General features: G+C 49.3%; 1 protein-coding gene across 1 annotated transcript in view; it reads left to right on the forward strand.

Moving 5' to 3' along the window:
• Positions 1–3,380: 3,380 nt before the first annotated feature.
• Positions 3,381–25,607, forward strand: part of CPLX2 (complexin 2) — an 86,349-nt gene continuing 64,122 nt past the window's right edge. Inside the window, exons 1-2 of the mRNA XM_054489362.2 lie at positions 3,381–3,624; positions 15,832–15,911. The gene's annotated coding sequence lies outside the window, so the exon portion shown is untranslated. The remainder of the gene's footprint in view (positions 3,625–15,831; positions 15,912–25,607) is intronic.

Consider the following 25,607-nt stretch of genomic DNA (forward strand, 5'->3'; position numbering starts at 1 on the left):
GGCATATAATGTTATTGCCACATAATAAAGTCCATCAGGACCAAAATCCAGAAGCCAAAAGACATAAAGTGCATATATACAACAGAGGAAATCCTGGCTTAGCTGGGCATTTGCTGTCTAGGTGCTAATATGCTTTTCTGTATATGGGAGAGGAAAATTGTTACAATTATTCAGCAACCATTTTGGAGAGCTAAATTCCAGCCTCCCCAAAGTGCTTGGAGATAAGGGGCAATACACTTCAACTTTCCAGAGTCCATAGTGCAGAGTTGTGCACTCCTGGATTAAGTGATATTGCTCATCCCTGCTGATGATACTGCTGAATTATTGTGGCAGCCTTTAAGCTAGACTCCCACCTGTGTCCAATTTTTTCCTCTTCAACAAATACTGAGCACCTACACTGTCTCAGGTTCTCTACTGCGTGCTAGGGGACAATAAGAACAAGCTCACAGGGATGGCGCACTATTAAAGCACTTTGCAAATTGTAAAGTATTGATTCAATGCTGTTGCTGTGGGGATGATCAGGTGGTAGTGGCAGTTGTTAAAGCAGTCGTTCAACAGTTCTCTGCTGCCTGTGGAATAGAGGCATGGCAGCCAAGTCTAAACCAATTCCTGCCTAATTTCCCATCCCCTATTCCCTACATCAGCTTTACAGTCATCCACACCGAACCTATAGCAGTCCCTTCATTTTCACACCCCAAGGCTCTTAAATATTCTATTTCCTCTATCTGACGTATTTTCCTCCTTTTGTCTGCCTGTAAAACCCCCATTTAATCCTTTACATTCCAATTTCACTCTCCTGTAACTCCTCCTAACAGGCAGTGTTCATCCCTTCCATGAGCATTTCTCAGCAAAAGCCAAGATATATCAGAATGACCTAAAATCATCTTCAAATCCCAGGCCCATACTACTCACCAGAAGTTCAGATTCAATAGGTCTGGGGTGCATAATGATTAAGAGCTCAGGCTTCGAGTCAAAAAAACTCAGGTTAAGCCCCAGCTCAGTTGTTTACCATCTCCATGAGCTTGGCCATGTTACTTAACTTCCCTAAGACAGTTTCCTCTGTGAAAAGGGGATAGGAATAAGAAAGAATGACTAGTTGAGACAAAGTACATAAAACAGTACAGTACACTCTGGGAAGCACTCAACAAATTATCATTGTTATTGAAAAGAGTTCCATTTTATTCTGATTTTGACAGCCTATCCACTTCTTCCCCACCCTACCCCATGCCTCTCCGGGTTGAGAATCACTGCTGAGCAATTATCAAATTGTATTATAATCCAACATGTATGTGCTTGGGTCTCCTACTACCAGGAAATTCAGAAGCTATGTCATAGTTGTAGATCCCCAACATGTAGCACTGTATCAAGAACAGTGTCAGTATTTACAAGCTGCGTGACCTTGTTCAAGTCTGTCTGCCTCTTTTGGCCTCAATTGATCTGGCATAAAATGGGGAGAATAATGCTTACCAGATAAGGTTGTCAGAAATATCAAGCGAGATCTTGAATTTGAAATTACTTTAAATGATGTGTAGGGGTGAATTGCTATGCTTCTGCCATCTGGGGTGAAAAGGGGCTATGGTCCAGGTTTGTCACTTTATCTATGCCACTTATCTATGTAGAGGGTCTCTCTCCTTTCTCTCCTTCCCTGTCTCATGGAGTATCAGTGTGATCCTCTTTCCTTAAACATTCATAGATGACTTGTGCCTAACAGAAGACTTTAAAATGACCTGCAAAGTGGCTCAAGCCTTTCCAAGGAGAAAGGGACTATTGGTGCATTGGTGTAAGTTCGGTTTCTCTCAGAATGCTAACCACTGAGAACATTGCAGTAAGCTTGACAGACAGGATCCTTGCTCTGGTTGAATTTGAATTCTAGTTCAGGGAAAGTGAATGATAAACAGGTAAACATATAAATAAAATAATTTCAGAGAGTAATAAGTACTACAAAAAAAAAAAAGAAGAAAAGAAAAAAACGCAACAGGTAATGTTATAGAGTGATTGGAGGAGGAAGCATTAGGTAGGTGGCCAGAGAAGGCCTCTTTGACAAGGTGACATTTGGGCTGAAATTCAAATGACAAGTATTCAGCCATATAGAGATCAAGATGATGAGGGGTCCCAAGCAAATAAAACAGCAAATAAAATTAAAAAAAAAAAAACTTTCAAAACACCTTGGTACAAAATGGAGGCCATTGTAGGAGGAATTACTGAGCCGAGAGAGTGGGTCACGAGGCGACAGGAGGGTTGGGCAGGGATGTTGTATGTGGAGCTTCGCAGTCTGTGATTCAAAAAATAGAAATCAGGCCGGGGGCGGTGGCTCATGCCTGTAATCTCCGCACTTCGGGAGGCTGAGGCGGGCGGATCACGAGGTCAGGAGATTGAGACCATCCTGGCTAACATGGTGAAACCTTACCTCTACTAAAAATACATAATATTAGCCGGGTGTGGTGGCACGCGCCTGTAGTCCCAGCTACTTTGGCGGCTGAGGCAGGAGAATCACTCGAACCTGGGAGGCAGAGGTTGCAGTGAGCTGAGATCATGCCTTGCACTCCAGCCTGGGCGACAGGGTGAGACTCCGTTTCAAAAAAAAAAAAAAAAAAAATAGAAATCAAATGAGCAATTTACATGAAGAAAAGGAAGTTATTTTGCCCTCTGCTTCTCATGTGTACATTTATTCAGCAGATATAACTCAACCTCTATTGTCTGCCAGTCACCATGCTAGGAGATGAAGATACAGAGAAACATAAAATATGGAACCGGTTTTTATTAGCCTGGCAACTGAGGATAGAGGTGCATGAGTAACACAATATGATGAGAAGTGTAGTGGAGGGTTGTAAAGGCTGGGGGATCCTAGAGGAGGCGGTGACTGACTGTGCCTTAGGGGCCAGGAAAATTTGCATGGAAAATGAGGATGCTTTCACTTGCAGATAAAGCATAAGTAGTAAGGAAGGGAAAAGTCTTAGCCAAAGGGAAGGGCAGGTGCTAAGGCATTGGGGTGAGCCTGTTCAGAATAAGTGGTCCTCTGTCATGATTGGCACGTAGCTTGTCTTGCTAGTGAAGGATCTCGTCAAAAAGTTAGTTTAGAGAGCTTTCTCTGGGACATGATAAAAGACAGACTGGACTGAAGTACTAGCGGCAGTCAGGCCAGTGAGTGGAGTTGGCAACAGAGCAGGTAGGTAGACCTGCATTTGGTTACTGGTCACAGAAATGGACAGTGAGAGATATTTCAAAGTCAGGATGCCCTAGTGGCAGACCCCTAAGTCCTCGGACTTCAGGGCGGAACTGCTTGTGTGGGAACTCTCCCATGTCTCCTTGATTTCACGGCCACCTCTGCTGGCGTCCTCTCTCGTCTCCACCGCCAGCCCCCGCCTCCTTTCTCGGGAAGCTTGGGTCTCCCTGGGAGCGGGTCTGCCCTTGGGGGGAAGGTCTCTGGGCTCTGTGCCCTGCAGCTCGGCAGACATTCGAGGCGGACAGAAACGGGGCTTGGCGCCCCCCGCGTGCACGTGTGCTAGCCCAGGCAGGAGGGAGCGCCTCGGCGGAGGACTCAAGGAAGAGGGGGAGGGAGAAACGCGCCAGAACCTCGGTCCCGGGCGCCCTGGTCGGCCGCGGAGGAGCTGCAGCCTCCAACAGGTTCGTAGAACGCGCGCTCGCTCCCTGTGGCTGAGCCGCCCTCCTCCGCGGGAGCAGTTGGCGGAGAGACCCCGGCCACAGGCCCCGCGCTCGAGAGCTTCCTGAAGGCGGCTTCCTCCGGCCTCTCCCCCTCCCTAGAGCTCTCAGCCGCGGCGGCTCTTCCGGGGCGAGGCAGAGGGCGCCTCGGGCTTCTCGCTGCAGCACCACCTCGGGGACAGCTCCCGCGCCGCACGGGGTCCCTCCCGGGTCAGCACCGCAGCGGCGGACAGCGGCGGCCGGGCGGGCTCCTCTGCACCCTCCGCCCGGGTTCCGCGCGGCTGCTAAGGACCGTCCCTCGCCCCCGCGCGCCGCTCCCAACGCCAGCACCGCGGCGGCGGACAGCTCTCTCCGGCGGCACCGCGAACCGCGAACAAAGCCGCGGGTCTGGGGCCCGCAGCGCGCCTGGGGGTGGCGTGAGGCCGCATCGATCGGGGGATTTCAGCTTCTCCCAGAGCGGTGTCACCGGCGAGCTGGGCGGGGGCCTAGCACAGCCGCGCGTCTCCGGCTTGGGTCTGCCGCCCGCCGAGGCCTGGCAGTGCAATGGCGGGGCCCAGCTAAGAGTGGACAAGAGGGTAGAGGGGAAACAGGCACAGAAGGGTCCCAGCTCCGCTAGGCGGGCTGGGCCTAGGCTGAGGTCCCGGCGGGGAGGAAGGAGTGCGCCGCCCCTTCTTCCCTCCAGACCCCCACCCCATCCCAGCTCAGAATCGCGGACTTCCAAGAGCCCTGCACAGAAGCCCGCGGCTGGCAGCTGCAATCACTGACTCCGGCTGTCCCCGGAACATCCCTAGAAAGTGTGAGGCTGAGTTTCCGTAGGGGGAGGGGGCTGAGAAGCCGCGGGGAAGCCTCACGAACGGGACAGCTCCAGGCTCCCTCTCTCCCTCATGCCCCGGGTTCCGCCCCCACCTCCAGAGAAATCCCAGACCGCAGAGAAGGCAGGGGGGAGGGGGCGACCCAGACAGCAGGTTGCGAACTCGGCTTAGACCTGGGAGGTTGCAATTAGCAAGAAAAAAGGTTGAGGGCGTCTGTGAAGCCGGGAGGTTCCCAAACAGGGAAGCCAGTTCCGCGGCAGGAAAGCATACGTGGAAGAGAAACCTTTTCTCTGAGAGCTGAGGCTGGGAGGGCCCTCGGATCACGTGACACTCTAGATCACTGATTGTCTCCGCGGGAGACAAGGCCTAGGGGGCAGGGGTGATTCGCCCAAGGTCACTCAGCAATTTAGTAGCAAAGCCGGGCCTAAAACCCGGGCTCTCTAACTCCTGGGCCTGTTGCATAACATTCATAGAGAAGTCTTTTAAAATCCCAGATGCAAGGAGAATAGCAGTGTGGTTTACTTACTAGCATATGACCTTGGGCAAGTGACCTTCTGAGACTATCTTCAGCTATTAAAGAGGAATGAGAAGATTAATAATACCCACTTCGATGAGAATTTAATGAGAGAGCCATGTAACGAGCTTCGTGGCACATAGTAAATGCTCAAAAAATGGTAGATCCCATGACTGCTATTATCCTTTCTGCAAACTTGTACTGGGGACCTATTATATACCAGGCACTGGCTGTGCACTGGGGAGGCAGAGAAGTAGCTTGAGGAGGTCACAGGCCAGAAAAGAAAACAAACAGTTGCAATATGTTATGATAAGTATCGAGGTAACTGGGCTGTGGGATCTCAGAAGCAGGAGTCACGAACTGTAAGGAAAGACGAGGAAAAGGACCCCAGGCAGACAGAGCTGTGTGTCAAGGCCAAGAGATGTGAAGTCTCAGCCACCGAGGCAATGTCACTGTGCCGGAGGGTCCTCAGGATGTGGACTGAAAGATGAGAGTGGAGAGAAAGGCTGGAGCCAGTCTCCAAAGAGCCTTTTATGGATGGAATACTTCAAACATATTTAGAAAAATAGAAAGAATAGTATAATAACCCCCCACATACCCATCATTCAGCTTCAACAGTTGGCCAATTTGGTTTCATTTATACCCACACCCACTCTCATCACACACACCCACATCCACTCTCATCACATGCGCACACAGTCACACTGACTTATTTGGAAGCAAACCCAAGACATCACATCATTTCATACAGAGGAATTTTAACATCAGTACAACTTCTGCCATTCAGATACTGGACTGCCTTGGAAGTCACTAACTCAAAGCATGACCTTCCTACCTCAATTCATTCTGTACATTTCTGTCCTTTGCAGAATGTTTTGAGAAGGCACACTATAGTGATGAGCCACATGCATTAAAAGAAACTGTTTCAGAAATAAACAAGGGATACATCAACGCTCAACAGGTTTTACCATGCCGGAATTGTTCATGTCCACTACCTACACCGGGCTTTAGACCAATAACTAAAGACAAATCAAACCCCACAGAGAAAAAGCAAGAGCTTCCCTTTCAAAGTCATCTGAATCGTGAGCTCCTAAGGCTAGAAAGCTTAGCATTATGGAAATCATTGATTTGGAAATCATCGCGCCCAATAGCCACATTTTACATATGAGGAAGAGAGGGGTAAAAAATGGGGAGAAATTGGCCCAAAGTTCCATGGTGCAGAGACCAGAACCAAGATCTTTGAACTCATAAACTTAAGATCCCATTTTCTTCTCTAGCTCAAAGAGGCTGGAAGGCAGAAAAGGAAGCGGGGCAAGAAATACACTTCTTGGTTCTCAAGAAGATGGCAATGTATGACAGTTGGTCTTGATCTTTGAGATCCCTTTGCAAATTTCATATATATATATATATATTTAGTGTAATCACAGCTTACTGTATCCTCAAACTCCTGGGCTTAAAGGGTCCTCCCTTCTCAGCCTCCCAAGTGGCTAGGACTACAGGCATGCACCACCATGCCCAGCTATTTTTTTAATTTTTTTTTTTTTTTTTTGTAGAAATGGAGTCTCACTATGTTGCCCAGGCTGGTCTCAAACTCTTGGGCTCAAGTGATCCTCTTGTCTCACCTCCCTAAATGCTGCTGGGATTAACGGCATGAACCATCCCACCCAGCCCCTTCCATATACTTTCTAAGTAAGTTGATCTTGGCGGCACCTTCTTTCTGGCTGCTGTGCTAATCTCCCAGCTGGCCCCTTAGTTCTCATTAGCAAAAGGCTGCACAGTCAGAAGCCCAGATCTAATTTTTGTGGATTTTTGCCAGCCCTGCCTGCCTTAACCAGATGCATATGAGGCCTTCCTTTTCCGATTTACCCTGAATTTGGCTGCACACCTAGCTCAGTTACAGACCTCAGCTCCTTGGAGGTGCTAAATGAGTAGTGTTTGGCTCAGGCCCTGGAAGGACTCAGAGCTCTTGTGCCTTTTGGGAACATAAATTCTCCCCATTACTGATGAAATGTGATGGCCATGATGGGTATGTGTGTCCTGACTGGGCTCTGGGGCTCTGATTCTGCAAGTCAGCCTTTCCACTTTTCAAGGAAGCCCCTGACTATCAAATGGGGAGGGCAGTGTCTCACAAGTTTCCCCGTCTTAGGTAGATAATTGAGAGCACATGCAAAGAGCTCTTAGCATCCTTGGTGAAAGGAATTCAGCCATTAAAAGCCAATAAAAGCCAATAAAAGTCCCCTTGAACCCAGGGGGCAGAGGGTGCAGTGAGCTGAGATCATGCCACTGCACTCCAGCCTGGGCAACAAAGCAAGACTCTGTCTCCAGAAAAAAAAAAAAAGTGCCTTGGTCTGGGAGTGTGATTGCAGTCCAGACATAGAAAAGTGATCAAGATAGGGCATCCCAGCTTGTGAAATTATCCCAGCTATCAGCTTGGGATGAGACTGACTTGGATGCATTATATTATCTGGGCCTAGTTGAACTGCAATATGTAAGATCCCAAAGGGACTTGGTGAGCATCTCCTCTTCCTTCAAGACGCTTACTCATTGAATGGCTATTCTGTGTCAGGCACCATTCCAAGTGATGGTGATACAGCAGAACAAGGCACTGCTAATCTCTGTTCTCATGGGGCTTACAGACTCACAGTAGGCACAGTCATTGATAACAATTGAAAAGCAAATGTGAAAATAGACAGACAGAGAAGGCCTGTGTGAACTAGTGACATGGTATTGAGGCCTTAATAACAAGAGTCAGTCATGTGACAACGTGGGGCAGCACACTCCAGGCAGAGGAAATCGCTCTGGCAGAGGCCCTAATGTGAGCCTGGACTGCATGGGGACAGATGGGAGGTGCAGTGAGTGAGGGGAGAGCAGCAGCCGCCAGGGGCAGGGAGCGGGCAGACAGGAGATCATGCAGGCCCTTCTAGGCCACGGTCAGGATTGAGGCTTTTATTCTAAATGTAATAGATAGTAGCCAGATGGCTTTAAGCAGAGGAGTGTTAAAAAAAAAAAAACAAAACTGGGTTTAAAAAAAAATGCCTCTGTTGCTGTGTGGAGAGTGGATGATATGGGGGTGCTGGGCTGAGCACTGAGGTAGGAAGGGTGAGACACAGCCTCTTCCACCCGGAGGTGGTCAGCATTCAGCTGAGGAGACCATAGGCAAGCAAGAACAACAGTAGCCCATGCTAAGGGCTGCCACTGTGGGAACAGAGAAAAGAAGATTTAAGTCAGCCTGGGAAGCATCAGGGAAGACTTCATGGAGGTGGGCAATGGATGTGGGATTGTCATGGAGGTGGGCAATGGATGTGGGATTGTATCTGGGAAAAGAGAGTGGTAAGGCTGCTGCACAGGTGGACCAAGGGGTAGTGTGTGGTAGCTGTGGAGGGCATGGCCCAGGAGCTAGGCTGCCTGGGTTCAAATCCCAGCCCTGCCATTGAGAAGCTGTGTGGGTTTAGGCAAGTTGTTTACCCTTGTGTGACTCGATGTCCTCATTCTTAAAGTGGAGATGATGAGAGTCCAAAGACTTATTTCAAGGGATTTCTGTGAGAGTTAGACAAGCTAAAATATGTGCAGCACTCAGACATTCCTGGCACTCAGAAAGTGCCGTATGAGTACGAGTATTCTAAATAAAAACGGAGCAAAGTGGAGATGGGCGAGCTGGGAGCACATGCCAAGAAGTGTCCACTAGAGCCCGGCTCGGGGCCTCGAATCCCAGGCCAGAGATGCCCACCTTGCTCTGTAAGCAATGGGAGCCATTGAAGACTTTTAAGCAGGGGCGTTCAGAGTAGAGAGGAAGATAAAATCCAAAGGCCCAGAGAGGGAAGGGAACTAACCCACAGTCACACAGCCAGTTACTGGCAGGAGTGTCTGTCCTCCGGCTCCTCCACTGAGTTAATATCTGTAGGAGAACAAAGGCGGTATATATTTTGTCCCATCATTGCATCCTCAGAGTCTAGAATAATGCCTAGGGTATTCTCAGAAAATATTTGTGGACTACATTGCTGAATTGGTAGCCAAGTGGGCCAGGAAACATCAGAAACCTTGAATCCTCTAGAAGCTCAGTGCTTTCAGGACAATGGTGAAACCAGTCTCAGGAAAATAAACCAGACTTCCAGAGGTGTTGACGTGGGGTCTCAAGCCCTTCCAAATCCTAGGTTCTCCTGTGATCAAAGACACCACTGCCCACACTTTCCCTGCTGCCCCCTCAATCTGCAACAAGTATTGCTGCATAGGGTTCAGAAGTTAATCTTGGTAAAGTGCCTGGCAGATGAAAACTGTTCCTCAGACATTCAGTGCAGTAATTGCCAATGCGGAGAAAATGTATCTCCACATTTGCAAGAGGCAGGCCTTTGTGTTCCACAAAAACCAGCCATTAGAATTCCTGTCTCTGACTCGTCGGAAGTTGCGACAGCCAGGCGGGCCAGTAGGGTCTTGCAGTTCAAGCAGCAAATGGCAAAAGGCTCCGAGGAACTCAGCCCTGGCTCTCATGTCAGGAACACCTCTGCAGAGTAGGGCATGGGGCCAGGTGCTTCTCCAACAGGAGACAGCCTCAGCCCTGACCCTTCCTAGCAGGAGGATCTTGAGCAAGTCCCGCCATCTATAAAATGGGGGTAATACCGCCAGGGCCCACTGGGTCATTTTGCACAATGACAGGCACATACCAGATGCTCAACAAATGTGCTTCCTTCCTTTCTTTTTTTATTTTCTTTTTTTTTTGAGACAGAGTCTCGCTCTGTCACCCAGACTGGAATGCAGTGTCATGATCTTGGCTCACTGCAACATCCACCTCCCAGGTTCAAGCAATTCTCCTGCCTCAGCCTCCTGAGTGGCTGGGATTACAGGCACCCGCCATCACACCAGACTAATTTTTGTATTTTTAGTAGAGACAGGGTTTCACCGTGTTAGCCAGGTTGGTCTTGAACTCCTGACCTTAGGTGATCCGTTTGCTGGGATCCAAAGTGCTGGGATTACAGGCATGAGCCACCCAGCGTGCTCGGCCCAAAAGTGCTTTCAATTGTGACAATAACACTGTGGGTTAGGGTTATCATCCCATTTCCCAAATGTGAAAACTGAAGCCCAAGGAATGGCTCATTGATTCGTCAATACCCACTGGGCAGCTGTATGAGCCAATAACTGTTTTAGAAGCTGGAGAGACAGTGAAGAGGAAGACAAGGACCATGCCTCTATGGAGCTCACTTTCTACTGGGAGACAGAAGCCAGGCAAGTAAACAAAATCATTTCACCAAGCCATATAAATACTAGGAAGAAAGTAAAAGAGGAGTGTGCCAAGGAGGATGAGGCTGTTTAAATCAGGGAAGGCTTCAAGGAAGAGGCATTGGGGCTGGCATCTGAATGAGAAGCTGCCTATGGGACAAGCGTGGAGGCAGAAGGAACAGAACATGCAGAGGTCCTAGGGCAAAAACAAACCTGACAAGATTGCAGGACAGAAACCAAGTGAGCAAGGAGGAGAGTCACAGATGGTGAGAACGGAAGGGCTGTGAGGCTTGGGTTAGGCAGGGCCTTGAAGGCTGGGGGAGTCTCTTTGGGAGACAGAGGGGTGGCATGATCTAAATTGTGATGAAGTCACTTCCCTCAGTCACTCAGCCAGTAAGGGGTGGATGGGATGAAGCCCATGTCAGAGTGATCCCCTGGGCCCTCCTTCAGGCCACCGTCCCTGCTGCCATCTCTAGAGCAGGTCAGCCAAGGGGCAGGCCAAGTGACGCATCTGCAGGACTCACCTGCTGGGAAATAAATCCATTGGCGCTGGCGGCCGTGTGGGCGCTGCAGTGCCTTGCAGGCAGCATCCTAATGCCGGGAGGATGCAGGGGGAGGGAGATGACATAAGGCCACCAGGACTGGGGTGAGGCCAGTAAGACACCTGCCTCTGGTGCACAATTTAAGGGGATGCTGAAAACTTGATTAAGATAAATAACTTTCTATGCAATTTTTTTTTAAATTAATGCAAAAAAACCATGATGAATAAAATATCAAAATTTTAAATAAAGACAGGATACAAAAGAGCAGGGATTAGGTGAGGAAGGTGAAATGAATTGTGCATAAGCAGGATCTAATCTTGGCCCTAAGACATTTGCTTAACTGCAGGGACACTGCCTGGGCCAAGCCCTGTTCCCACTAGGAGCCAGTATCAGGAGCCAGTCTGCTCATGGTGAACCAAAAATAAGAAACTGTTCCTGGTAGGGGCCCCAGAGAACACTGCCTGCCTTGGCTGTGGAGACAGAAACCCAGAGAAAGGATCACACATCAAGGAGGTGATACTGGGCCTATACCCTAAGGTGCCGTGTAGGATCAGACCCACCCCTTGTATGCTTTGGGAGCCTAGTAAGGTGCATTGCCTCTCCAGCCTCAATTTCCCCATCTTTGAACCCAGAACTAATAAAACTTAGTCACCAAGATTTAGTAGGGTACTGGTTAAAGTCCTCTAGCGCCTGGCTACTCAATGTGTGGTCCACAGACCGGCAACATCAACATCAGCTACGAGTTTATTAGACATGCACGATCTCGGCTGTATCTCAGAGGCACTGAATCAGAACCTGCATTTTAACAAGACCCCCCAGTGATTGACACACACGTTTAAGTCTGAAAGCTTGGTCGATTCTTGGCACATAAAAGATGCTCACTAAATGTTGGTGCTACTCCCCTGACTACTGAACCCTGTTAGATTCTGACTTCAGACAAGAGGAAAAACCTAAGATGTAAGAAGAGGTCCTGAGGTGGACACCTCATGCATTTTAAACCAGCAAGTTTTGAAGCGAGGGACCCTGGCCAAGCTCTTTCTATACTTAACTGTCTGAGCCCTCCATTTTGTTCATATGTAAAATGGGGATAATAATTATAGGTAGCTTCTATGGTTGTTGTAATATTAGGAAAACACTCAGCACAATGCTTGGCACATAGTAAGTGTTCGGTAAACTCTTGCTGCTGTGGCCGCTGCTGGTGGTGGGTCAATGAATTTCAATAAAGCATACACCATGTGATGAAATGAAATCAATAACATTCATATGAATTATTCTTTGCCATTTGTAAAGCATTTCAGTTGACACCATTTCAGCCAGCCCTAAAAACTCTTTTGAGTAAGCATAAGATATATCCATTTTTCAGACAAAAAAAATCTAGACTCAAGGATGAGGTGACTTGTCCACTAGGATTTAAATCCCTGGAGTCTGACACTAAAATCTGTGTCAGCAACAGAGAATCCAAGCAATAAGCATGGAAAATATCAAAAATGGGATGAGACAGCATTAGACTGCAGAGATCCCTTTTTATTTTGCAGAAGGGAAAACTGACACCTGTGGAGAGGAAAAACGTGTCCAAGATCATTCACACAGAGCGTCAGCTCTGGGGTCAGAACACAGCTCCCAAGGCTTTCCGTGTCCAGACCACCTCCCTCACCTGGTTGGCCAGCCTCCACCTGATGAGCCCGGCAGGCTGCAAGTGGCAAGTTCCCTGGGCGGGTCTAGTGGTCAAGGGGCATCCCAGCCTCACCTTTCCTTCCAGCACAGTCAAAGGAGGAGCTCACGTTGCCAAGGGGAGGGCTGCAAGGTTGCTAGGACACGGTCTGCAAGCAGTCAGGTGGTAGGGGAAGCCTTTGCTGGAACTGGCACTAGGAGCTGCCACAGCGATTTTCTCCTGGCTGGGAGAGGACCTCCAACTCCACAGGGTGGGTCAGCTGATGAGAGGGTTGACTGCCACAGATGCCCATGTCACCGCTACACACACACCCAAGCCAGCAGGCTGAGTCCCATTCTCCCTCAGCTCCATACCTCATCAAGCCCTGAGTCCTGCTATCTACTCCTCCTGTCTTTGCCACCCCAAGCCACCACCTTAGCACAGTTCCCTGTCCACAGCCTGTTAAGAGCACCCCAGATTCCCCACCTTCATGCTCCCATTCTCATCCTTGAGCCCCTGAGGTGCCCGGAAGGATCTAGAGCGCAGAGCTGAGCCCTGCAATGGCTCCCCATCACCCTCAATGTGAAGCCCAAGCTCCTCTAAGGCCCCTTCTAAACTGGCTCTGACAACCTGCCAGTCTTTTTTTTTTTTGGCCCTGAGGCTCCAGCCAAGCCACCTTCCTCCCAGTTCCCTCAGTAAACCACACATCCTCCATGTCTTTGCAGATGCTGTTCCTTCTGCCTGGAAAGTCCTTCCTGCCCCACTGCCCACTTGGCCTCTGCAAGTCCTTAGCTCCAGACTCACCTTTTCAGAGAAGCCCTCCCAGCTTCTCTAAGGTGATGAAGAGAGAGGCACCTCAGAGAAACCTGTGTTAGAGGGGGTGACACACTGTAGCTTAACTATCTGCTTTCCTGCTCATGTCCCCATTCGGCTGTGAACTTTTTTTTTTGAGACAGAGTTTCACTCTTGTTGCCCAGGCTGGAGTGCAATGGTGCCATCTTGGCTCACCGCAACCTCTGCCTCCTGGATTCAAGTGATTCTCCTGTCTCAGCCTCCCGAGTAGCTGGGATTATGGGCATGCATCACCACCCCCGGTTAATTTTGTTGTTTTTTTTTTTTTTTTTTTAGTAGAGATGGGGTTTCTCCATGTTGGTCAGGTTGGTCTCAAACTCCCCACCTCAGGCGATCCATCATCTCGGCCTCCCAAAGTGCTGGGATTACAGGTATGAGCCACTGCGACCAGCCTCAGCTATGAAGTTTTTATGTCTCACTCTTAGAGTAAGACAAGAGACTTCGGCAGTGTCATTCACCTACTTAGTTACTCACGGGTTTCCACCGTACGAGATCAAGGCCTCTCTGGGCCTCCGTGCCATCCTCTGTGTGGTAGGGGTTATGACATTGGCCTTGCCAGGCTAGCGGGAGTGTTAAGGATTGTGGCTGTGGGGGCTTGGCACACAGTAAATACACTGAAGGTGGTGGCATTGCTGTTTTGTTTACACCAACACCGCCGGTGCCCAGCACAGAGGCACAGAGCACTCACCAGCAAGTGTGTGCTCAACGGGCCCCTCATCTGCACAGGAGAATGACTAGTGTGTGAAAAGGCTCTGTAAGGAACGCCGCTCCATTCTAAGTCGTAATAATTCTAGTAGTTCACGCTTTTGATTCTCCCTGCCTCCTAGACCCAAGTCATCCCAACATGTGTTCTGCCCACTCTTCATTCATGGAACAAAAGTTTACTAAGCACGTACTATGTGCCAGATGACGCGCTAGCTGTTTGGGACTGAGCAGTAGGTAGACATTAAACACAGAATTGTACCACCTCTCCTTCTTTCCTTCCCTTCTTAAAGGCCAGCCTCCTGTCCCTGCACACAGGTGGCCCCACCTAAGGACAGGGAAGATGCCATTTGCTCCCAGGTGCTCGTGCCCTGGGCAGACAGCAGGCTGCAGCCCACAGGCGCCCACCCTTTCTCCCTCCCCAGCAAGCTGGAAACAGGAACATCTGCCCTGTTTTTAATCCAGTTGCTAGTTTTAAATTCAAATATTGTCAGCTCCCTGAGAGCAGGGATCATGCCTGCCCTTTTCACTGCAGTTGTCACCAGCATTTAGAACACGGCCTGGCAGAGTCATTCACCCACTTACTCATTCATTCATTCATTCATTCATTCATTCACTCAACAGATACTTATCAAGTCCTGCTAAATGCCAGGCTCTGGGGAAACTGCTGGGCTCGGCCCCAAGAAGCTCCTATTCCAGCAAAGGAAGAGGGGAGGGACGTGGGGGGTCTGAGGATTGTGTTAGGAGGTAACCGTGCCTGGAGTCGGCTGATCCCTGTGGGAAGCCCTGATTCACTCTATACCGTCTCCCTGATCTGGGCCAATCGTTCATGCCTCTCAACCTTAGTCCTCACCTCTGCAAGTGAGACAATAGTATCTGCTTCCTGGAGCCACTGAGAGCAGGGCTATGGTTACTAAAAGAAGAGGAAATAGAGAGCTGGGGGAGGAGGCGACAGGTTGTCCTGGGAGGAGGACATTGCAGCCCCTTCAGTTGCTGGGGCCTTGGTGCTCCGCCCAGTGGGGGTCTGGCTGCAGCAGAGAGTAAGAGCTGGAGAGAGAAGAATTCCAGCTCCACACCTACCCCCGTGTGATCTTAAGCAGACCATCTCCCCCTCTCCGCATCAGTATTCTCATCTATCAAATGAGGATGGAACATCGACCTCACTCATCCTAAATATGTGATACCAAATCTAGCAAACCTGTCATGATGCTCAGTCAACAGTTATTTACTGGCACCTACAATCTGCCTGGCCCTGTGCAGAGCTCTGGAAACAAAGTCATGTAACAGCCAACCCTTGCCTTTTACGGAATGCATGGTGCCCCCTAGAATCAAGCAGAGGAAGGTAATTAAAATTTAAGGAGCTATAGTGTAAAAAAAAAATCTTCACAGACGTGATCTTATTTAACAACAGTAATCATAACAAGCACTTATATAGCACTGAGTAAATGAGGCCAGTAGTATTAGGCATCCCATTTTACAGATGAGGACACTGAGGCTCAGAGAGGACATCCCCAAAGCTGGAATTCAAAACTAGATATGATTGATGATAAATCCTGTCCCTTTACACCAATCAGAAATCACATTTAAGTAAGAAAAGTATGGTCAATGGTACTACCACCAAAGTACGGTCAATGGTACAGTGCTACCCACACCAGTGAACAAGATGAGTAACTACTGTCAGATTGGGTGAGGTGGGCCAGGAGTTGGTCTGATGCCAGGCAGGGTCCCATCCCATCCAGCCCTTTGCTGGAATCAAGAGCAGCAGTGGTGGCCTCCGGAGAAGTGAGGGCATGCCTTCACTGGGGTCTGGGGATCCATGCCCATTCAGCAAGCCAATTCCCCCAGAAGCTCTCTTCTCAGCCCTCAACCTCCTCTCTCCTCCTCCAGGAAGGTGTGGTCCCTGCCATGCTATCTGCTCTGCTCAGCGACTGAAGGCGCCTGCATCCCAGCTCTGCCAGGAAGCAAAGGTAAGGGCACTGCTCAGCACTAAAGCCCTGGATAGTGTTCAGGGCATCCCCTCACCCCTGGAGCCCTAATGAAGGGGGCACGTCTTCCCCTCTGTGATTGCCAAGAACAGTCCTAAGATGGAATGAGATGGATCAGTTGGGCAGTGTGATGGAATGGTGTTTACCTTGCATTTTCAGAGCCATTTACAACAGAGAAGCACTTTCTTGTGCATTGCCTTATTCAGTGCTCCCCAAAAAACCTGAGGTGGATATTATTATCCCCAGTTACAGATGAGAAAACTGAAGCTGAGAGAGTGAAAGGACTTGCCTAAAGACACACAGCCGGTAGGTAGCTAAGGCTGAATTCCAAGCTTTTTCATGTCTGTATCCCAATGGCCTGTGCACATTGTAGGTGCTTGGTACATGTTTGATGAATGAATGAACGAACTGATGAACTACCCAAGATGAATGGAAAGGCAGGGCTGGGCTGGCACTTGGCTCTCTTGTCACTGTCAGATCCTGTGCTTTTTCTGCTGAGCCACGGCTTCCCGCACTGATGAGCTCAACAGCCCCCATGCCACCCCCTCCCCAGCCCAGAATCCCAACCATCTTACGGGTGGAGGAGTCAACCTCAGCTCCTCTTCCAGGTGGCCGGCCAAGCTCGGATCACACCCGGCATCCCTCATCCACATCGCCTCTTCCCCACCACCCACGACCAGTAATCCAGTGTGCATAGTTGTAAACTTGTTTCTTTAAATAAACAGTCTTGAGTTTCATACCAAATAGTCTCTTAAGAGAAGGAACGTCTCCAGGCCACCTCGTATTTAGCATACAGTGAGCCACATATTTGCACAGAGAGAGTGTATGTGGATATAGAGATCGCTCGATCGCTATAGATATCGTTGCTCATCCAGATGGGAGCTATTTATGATGCTGAGTCATTCGCAGAGAATGCCACTGAGGAATTCCAGGCTGGGCTCCGAGTCCCAGCATCACAGACCTCATGGCTCTCTGCCTCGTCTTCACTGTTCACAAATGAGAGGTGGGAGGGGGGCCTCCCATCACAGGGCAGGGACAGAAGGGAACATTTTGGCCACAGGAAATGCAGATTTCCTCATAACCAGTTCCTAGTGTAAGTCATTCTCCTCCATCCAGAGCCTTGCACCCTTAGGGATCATCTTGTCCAATTCCTTCATTGTGTAGGAGAGAAAACTGAGACCCAGAGCAGGCAGGGACTGGCCCAGTGTCACACAGAGAGTCGGGGACAGAGCTGGTGCTAAAGCCTAGACCTTCTGGCTGCTGTCTGGGGTTTCCACATTCCCAGCAACCTTCTTCAGGTTTTGTCTCCAATGTCTTGGCATTTCCTCTCACTGAGGAGCTTCTCATCTTCCAAAATTTGGAGATGTCACTGAGCACTTGCACCTTTGGGCTCTTCCAGGACAAGAGCTGACTCCGGCTTGTTTGGGTACTCCAGCCCCGCGCTTAGTGCAAGACCTGCACACACTGGCTGCTCAATGCGTGTGTACTGAGTGTTATATAAGACCAAACTCAGTACCAATTCCTGGGGAACCCATTTGGAAAAGCACCCATCTATCTCCACCCTCTCTTTCTTGTCTCTAAGCCAGTTCTCTATCCATGCAAAAATAGACTCCCTCCCACTCACCACCCACCTCTGCCCAATTCTATAATGAATCAATTTTATTAATAGGCTTTGGGATGGAAACTTGACAAAGGCTTTTTGTGAAAGTCTCACTTTATCTCCCCATATAGTTCACTTCTCAAAGAATTCTAATAAACTGGTCAGATGGGATTTGGTCTTACATAAAATATTCATTAATCCACTCTTTCCCTCCATATAGAATGTATTGGCTTAAGCATTCAGTGATCTCTAGCCTGTGTTATAGATTCTATTCAGTTGTTCTAAGAGGCAGTGGGATGAGATGGAAAGAGCACGGGCTTTGGAATGAGGGCCAAGTTGAAGTCTAGCTGGCCCCTTACTGGTTTTCCATTCACATTGATTACTCTGAGGATTAAATGAGATAATATATGTAAGGTGGATGGCACATAGTAAGTGCTCGATGCAGGTTTGTGAATAAATGAATGAATGATTATGAATGATTGGCTCAGGACCCATATGAACCAGATCTTAAAGCTGGAGGAGCCAGCTGACTCTGCAGTCTGAGTTAACAAAGTCATACTACCCAGGAAGGGTGGTTTGAAAAGTCTTGAGAAGCAAACTTCAGGATTAGGCTGTTGGTTGGCCTGTCTCCAGGCCAGAAAGGAGGATCTTTCTCCAGCCCCTGGTGCAAGGAGTTCCCTCAGCTCAAGAAAAAATTTGAGTCTGGAATCTGGGTCCAAGACAGAAGACTCCTTGAGAATCAAGACTGTGTCATTTTATTGTTGGATTCTGCCTTTCTCTCAGCTAGAGCCTGGCTCAGGGTGGTGTGGAATAGGCAGAGAGGTCCACAGCACATATTCATGTTGTGAAGATGAGGTGCATTGACTTGAGTTGATCTGAGTTGACTTGGCTTGAATTGACTTGAGTTGTTCTGAGTTTACTGGTGGACTCAACTCTTGGGGCCACCGAGAGAGAAGCTACCTGAAACTTGGACTTAGCTAAGACCTGGCTGGTCTCATAGCACAGGGGAGACCTCACAGGTGATGTTCTGGGGACATTATAGAGTGTTCCGAAGATGGAGGCCTTTCAGAGAGGACCAGGGCCATAGTCAGCACTGAAGAGCTGGATAGCAGTCTTGGCTCAGTCAAGGGGCACCACAAGGCTAAATGTCCCTTAGGAATCTTTAAAATCTATTGGAACTCTTCCAGGACCTTTTCATATTTTTAAGGCAATAGATGCCTTTCTTACTGGCATAGAAGGATCTTTTTGGGGTACCCACTACCGTGGGAGGATGGCCTCCAGGTTGGAGAGTCAACTAGACTCAGCAATGAGGAGAGAAGACAGGGTGAGGCTGGGAACCAGGCAGAGTTTCATACTACAGATGCTGGGACCATTGTAAGCGGGTCCTCCCATGGAAGCAAGGGTTTGGGGATCTGAGTGAGATGTGATTCTAACTCTAGACTTATGTCAGGCAGTGTTTGCTGAAGGGAAAATGACCCAGAAAGTACATTGGGAAATCAGGCAAGACCTCTAGCCTCACCATGCGGAGGGCAGCCAGCACAGCTTGGGCCCCTTGCCCAGCCCCATCCCAGGCCTTGCCCACCACAGAATGCAGCCAGCACCTGAGGGAGATAGGAATGAGAACACCAGTGAGCTTCAGGTGAGCAGGGGCCGCTCACACGCTTACTGCACTTGACCAGTGTCTGTCTCTCACACTGGTCTGGGAACCCACCAAAGGAAATATGTTCCATTCCTATCATCCCCTTTGTACCCCCTAAAAATCTGGGTACAGATTATAGACATCAGTGTTTGATGAGTGAATAATCAGGTCAGAGTAAGGTTTAGAAAGCCAGTGGAAGATTTCAAGATGGCAAAATGGAAAATTTCAAGATTTCAACGTGGCCAAGTTCCAAGGTAGAGATGCCTAGCCAGAAAAAATAACATAGACCCAGAAGCTGCCCCTCAGGAGTTTGGCTCATGGAAAAAAAATGCACTAAATGGAGCCAAGGGACAGGGTGGTGCAATGTGGGCTTGAAATAATGTTCCTCAGTATCCTGGGCTTATAAGAAGGTTCTCAGGGCCCATTATGGGATGGGTTTGGGGAAGGGAAGGCCTCAAAGAAGAAGCCCTAGATCCTCCAAACCCATTTCAACCACAAAAGCTTCGCTTTTATCTGTTGTACATGTTGGATTTCCTCCTAAATTTTTCAATTTAAAGGGTTCTTTTGATTTTAAAAAGTGCATTTGGGAAAGTACTGGCATTGAAAGAGCCTATGCCTTTGGAGGCAGACTGGGTCCAGATCTCAGCCCCATCCCTTTCCACCAGTGGGACTTGGGACAAGTGTCCCTTTGAGCCTCCACATTCTCAGCCACGAGCCACCCTCCCAGGGCTGTGTGAGCACAGCTAAGAGGCCCTGGTACTTCCCAGAGGCTGGCACACATGTGATTGATTGATGCTGTACAAGATGACTTTAGGTGGTATACAGATGAACATTTATTATTTTAATAGCTCGCAAGTGATGCGTGTTAGAAATATATAACCAGCACACTAAACTGTGATTTATGAAAATAATATGGCATTTCCTCTGAAAATAAAATTGTGATCTTTTTAAAAAGGCAAATCAATTTAAAGAGAAATACTAAGTAAGTGATAGGGCAGAAATCATGAAGGTGGCACAGGAATGGCTGAAATTTGGGGGAAATTGAGAGAATCTATGTAAACATCAATCACAGTGTCTGTCACTTAAGAAGGGCTCAAAAAGTTAGTTCTTATATCCTTCTCTTTATTTTAGCTCCCTGGGGTGTTTGAACCTAGTACCATGCTCAAAAAAACAAAACAAAACAAAAACAAAGCTTCCTGGGACAAAGTAGGGGCCCAGGCCTAGTCGGCCTGGAACAGTGTGGGGTGGGCATGAGACAAGCAGCCATGGATCCAGCTCTGATGGGCAGAAGTGGTCAAGTGTGGCCAGGGAGCTGCCCACAGGCGCACAGAGCAGTCCGAGGCTGCTGAGGTAGCATCTCCCACAAAGTGGGCACAGACCATCGGAGATCCATGAGACAATCTGAAGTTATTCAGGCACAAATTAAATAGCACTGGGAGAGAATGACTGCCTTTTCGGTTGATTACATCAAGGAGAGAGTCTCAATGGAAGGTTAGCCTCTCCTTAACCATCTTGATTTCCTTTCCAAGGAAGAGGCTCAGACTTCAGCTGGCAACAGTAACTAGCTGGAAGTGGATAACGATGTTTTATTTTCCATGTATTTGTTTTTTACCATGGCCTTCTATTTACAGAACAGGATACTGCATTCCTGTTTATGAGAAGGATCTTATGTTCTCTTTTCAAATATATGTATTAAAGGTCAAAAAATGAATCTGTTACTCTTGCTAAGTATAAAGTGAGTAATAGTAAATGCAAAATGTACATGAGGAAAATAGAGAGAGGTGGTGTATGACCGAGGCAAGAGTAACCTGGCAAAGGTGTTGCAAGGGGTTCCATGGCTCCAGAGCCCATGCTGGGCCCAGAGGCAGGGATGTCTCCAGGCCCCACCACAGCCTCCGGGGCAGTCCTCGTCCTGGGGAGGGCAAAGGAGACCCCATCCTAAGAAGGAGGGAGATTGCTGGGCAGGTGACCCAGAGCCTCCTGCCTGAGCCGGGAGTGCAGAGACCAGGACAGCAGCCTGGCCAGCAGTCAGTGACGTCAGGGCTACCACCAGAGGGTGGATCTGAGACAGATTCTAGGCCTCTGGTTTCTGGCAAGGTTGATTACATCTAGAAGGGAGTCTTAATTAGAGGCTGTGGTCCAGTGGTTGATCATAACTTGGATTATCCAGCGGGGGCAGGAAGGAGCTGAGGGACAGGAAGAGGCAGCCCGTGTCAGCCTGGTGTTCAGGGAATCAGGTGTGAACCTAAACAGTTCACAGCAGCCTTCGAGAGGGGCTGGGTGTGAGTTAGGGTACACTGATAGCAAGCAACAGAGACTAACTCTGTCATACTCAGACAGAAAAGGGGGTTATTGAGGTTATCAGATGGGACCCAGAACCAAAGGGAAAGCTGGCCACAGGGCTCAGGACAGGACCAGAGCCAAAGCTGCACAAGGGGTCTGGAAGCAGGACCTGAGGCCGGTTTTGTCCAGGTCCCCTCTGGGATGCATCAGCCACAGCCGCTTTTTTCCTCCTTGCATCACTCAGCTCATGAGTCACAGCCCCAGGAGGGAGACAGCTGGCCTGGCGTGGGTCCCGTGTCCTCCTCTCGGCCAGCCCAAAGCATGGCGGCTTGATGGGACTGCTTCCAAGATTGAACATGAGGGAGGCGTGGTTCCCAAAAGCAAAATCAAAGGGCTGTCACCAAAAGGAGGAGGAGTGGATTCTGGGCAGCTCAAACCAGCAAATGTCTACCAGGAGGATCCCAGGGAGTACCAGGCACTGTGGTCTCCTAGGTTTCACTCTCTGGGACCATCCCTGAGGCCTCCTTTCTCCTACCCTGAATGGAGCAACGTCACCATCCCAGTCTGGGAGCAGTGGTCTGCTGTACCTGAGTACGGTGGTGAGCTGCTGCAGTGAGGGTCCTCCGATGGGCTGGGGGCCCTAGGGGAAGGGTACTGGGCAAGTCTGATCCTGGGCCCCAGGGCTGAAAAGGATCTGCTGGGCTGAAGAATTGCCACCCATTCTTTGGACTCCCACAGACCCTGTATTTCCTTTTGTCACAGCATTGACCCTCTGTGTTACTTGGAGGCACACAAGTTCGTTTGTTTTTGTCTGCTGCTTTTTGACTGTAAGCTCCTTGAGGAGACCCACTGTCTCTTGTTACCTCTGTGCCCAGCATCATGCCTGACACACATGAAGGGCGGTGGCATTGATGGAAGGGGGCTATAGGGACTGCAGGTGTCAAGGTTATACTGTGGCAACAAGTTAATCCTGAAATCCTGCTGTGACTTAATACAACAAAGATTTGTTTCTCCTTAACATGATGTCTTCTGTGGAGCCAGCAGCTCTCCGGGCAGCGTCCTTCCAGTTGGTGACTCTGGGATCCAGGCTGGCTCCACCATTATGCAGCAGGGGAAGAGAGTGAGTGGAGAACTCATAGTCACTCTTTTTTTTTTTTTTGAGACAGAGTCTCACTCTGTCGCCAGGCTGGAGTGCAGTGGTGCAATCTCGGCTCACTGCAACCTCCAGCTTCTGGGTTCAAGCGATTCTCCTGCCTCAGCCTCCCAAGTAGTTGGGATTACAGGCCCACGCCACCATGCCCAGCTAATTTTTGTATTTTTAGTAGAGACGGGGTTTCACCGTGTTAGCCGGGATGGTCTTGATCTCCTGACCTCGTGATCTGCCCGCTTCAGCCTCCCAAAGTGCTGGGATTACAGGCGCGAGCCACTGCACCCAGCCAACAGTCACTCTTAATACCTCAGCCCAGAAGTGACACTGATTGATTCTTTTCACAGGCCGTTGGCCAAAACTAGTCACATGACCTATCTCACCATCAGGGGCTGGAAAGAATTCACCGAGTTAATGTTCTTGCAACACAAGCCCTGACCTGCCGCTGGCAGTGCTGGGGAGCCAGGGGTCCAAGAGGAGGACTTGGGCTGTGGGTGGGGCAGAGGCAGCCAGGAACCAGAGGTGCTCGAGACACAGAAACTTGCCAGCATCACCGGGAACCAGAGGTGCCTCATGGCTGGTGCATGAAAAAACCTCTTAAATTGCATGTTTAACTCGACACATCCTAAAAAGTGGGAAAAGAGTGGGGAGAGAATTTCATTAACCTGAGCTTTCCACCTTTCCTTATTTTTCCAATCAGTAAACACTAGCAAATGAAAATCAAGTTGATGGAAAAATAGAGGTCAAATGCCAATGGGCAAACTGTTCAGAAAGAAATCGCCACCTGGTCCCTTCAACATCTTACGTGGTATCCATGGTGACCCAAGAGTGACTGCAGCTGTTGGAAGGGCTCAGACGCCAGTGCACTCGGGGATACCGACCCTCACTGCTCTGACAGCCTTGGGCAGACCATGGCCGATGGCAAGTCAGTGGGCCCCACTCCTGGGGGCTCCAAGACACTTGCCATGCTTTCTTCAGGCTGTATCACAACAGCAGATGTTTCTTTGGGATGGAATCACAGGATCTTAGATGGCTCTAGAAAGAGCAGAAGCTTAGGAGCCAGAAAGATCTGGGTTCAAATTCCAGCTCTTTCCTAGTAAGTCAAATTCCTACCTAGCAAGACCCCTCACCGCTCTGAGTTTCAGTTTTATCACCTGTCTAATGGGTACAAGGATAACACCTACCTCCCTGAACAATTGTGCATAGTCTCTGACATTACGCCTCTAATGCGTAATGTCCTAATGCACTGTATGACCTCAATTGATGTCATTGTTTTTCCTTTTCCCCCACTGGGGTGAGAGGGACTGAGTCCAACCTCCCCTGACTGCAGCCAGCCAGTTCCTCTTTGCATACCTCTGATGACAAGAAGCTCACTACTCTTCCTACCGCCCCCCTCCCCCTGCAAGCCCCGAGCACCTTGCTCCATTTTTAAATTACTCCCACGATGTTTGTGAAGAGAGGGTCTGATGTCCCTAGGGACTAGGGTTTGAGGGGAAGGTGCCTGGCTCACTTCCCCACCTGGCTGACTAATCACAGCATTGGCCCTCAGGAGTTGTGCGTGGGAACTGAGTATAGTGAGGATGAAGGAGGTGAGGGGATCAGGGTAGAGGAATGTGTATCCATTTCTGGTTCACAACAAGAAACAGAGAAATCCATCACACATGGGAGACAGGATCAGGACTGGGGACATTTGTCCCATAGAAGAGAAATCTCAGGAAGACTGCCACAGGACAATGACGGAGGTTCAACCTAGGGTTAAGTGTGGGGAGCCACAGAGGGGAAAACAGGAGCCTCAAATAGGAGCAAACTTTCCTTCATTCATTCTGCAAGCATTCCCTGTTTCTCCACCCTGCCCGGCCCCCGGCTGAGCATAACGGCAAGAAATGAATCCGAGGCTTTGACCTTGGCAGTGTGGGCAGGCCTGTAGATGAGAATATGGAAACCATTTGAGTATTGCTCAGATAAAGGAAAGTTCCATGGGGGCTGTGGGAGCTCAGAGTGGGGGTAGCTGGCCCACTAGGGAGGGGAAGGATGAGGAGGCAAACAGAAAGTGGGGAGAAAAGGGATGCCAGCTAGAGGGGCACCATGGGCAAAGGCACAGAGGTGAAAATCAGCCTGCTGTGTGGAAAACCCACCCCTTTCTCTAGTGCTTGAGCAGGGAGTGGTGACAGGTGGGCTGATCCAGCAGCAAAGGACTTTGCAGACAGCCACAGAGCAGAGACCCTGTCCCAGGCTAGGAGGAAGCCATGGAAGGGCGAGTTGTTTTTCATTTTTGTTTTTTCGGGGAAAAAAAAATTACTGAACTATAACCTATGTTCATAAAGTTCTCCTAACATAAGTTTACAGCTCAGTGAGTTTTCACAAAGTGAACGCGCCCATGTAACCTTCCCCAGCTCGAGACACAGAAACTTGCATCACAGAAGCTCCCTTTGCTCCCCTTGCTCCCCTTTCCAGTCCCCACCTCCCTGCAACAGGAGCTGCTGTCCCGATCTTTTTTTTTGAGACAGAGTCTTGCTCTGTCACCTGGGCTGGAGTGCAGTGATGCGATCTCGGTTCACTGCAACCTCCGTCTCCCAGGTTCAAGCGATTCTCCTGCCTCAGCCTCCCGAGTAGCTGAGACTACAGGCATGCGCCACTATGCCCAGCTAATTTTGTATTTTTAGTAGAGATGGGGTTTCACCATGTTGTTTGGCCAAGATGGTCTCAATCTCTTGACCTCATGATCCGCCCGCCTCAGCCTCCCAAAGTGCTGGGATTACAGGCATGAGCCACCGTGCCCGGCCCCGACTTCTAATTTCATAGTTTCATTGGCTGTTTTTGAACTTCACATAAATGAAATCACGCCGTGTTGGACCCCCGCTCAGCGACGTTGGAGAGTCTCTTGAGTTGTTGCAAGTGGTTGTCATTCATTCTCATTGCTGCAGTAAATCTCATCGTGGGACTAGAACAAAATGCAGTTCTAGTGTTGATAGCCATTCGGGTTGTTTTCAGCTTTAGACTCTTGGGAGA

The sequence above is a fragment of the Pongo pygmaeus genome, chromosome 4 (genome assembly GCF_028885625.2).
Source record: "Pongo pygmaeus isolate AG05252 chromosome 4, NHGRI_mPonPyg2-v2.0_pri, whole genome shotgun sequence".
Lineage (NCBI taxonomy): Eukaryota > Metazoa > Chordata > Mammalia > Primates > Hominidae > Pongo > Pongo pygmaeus.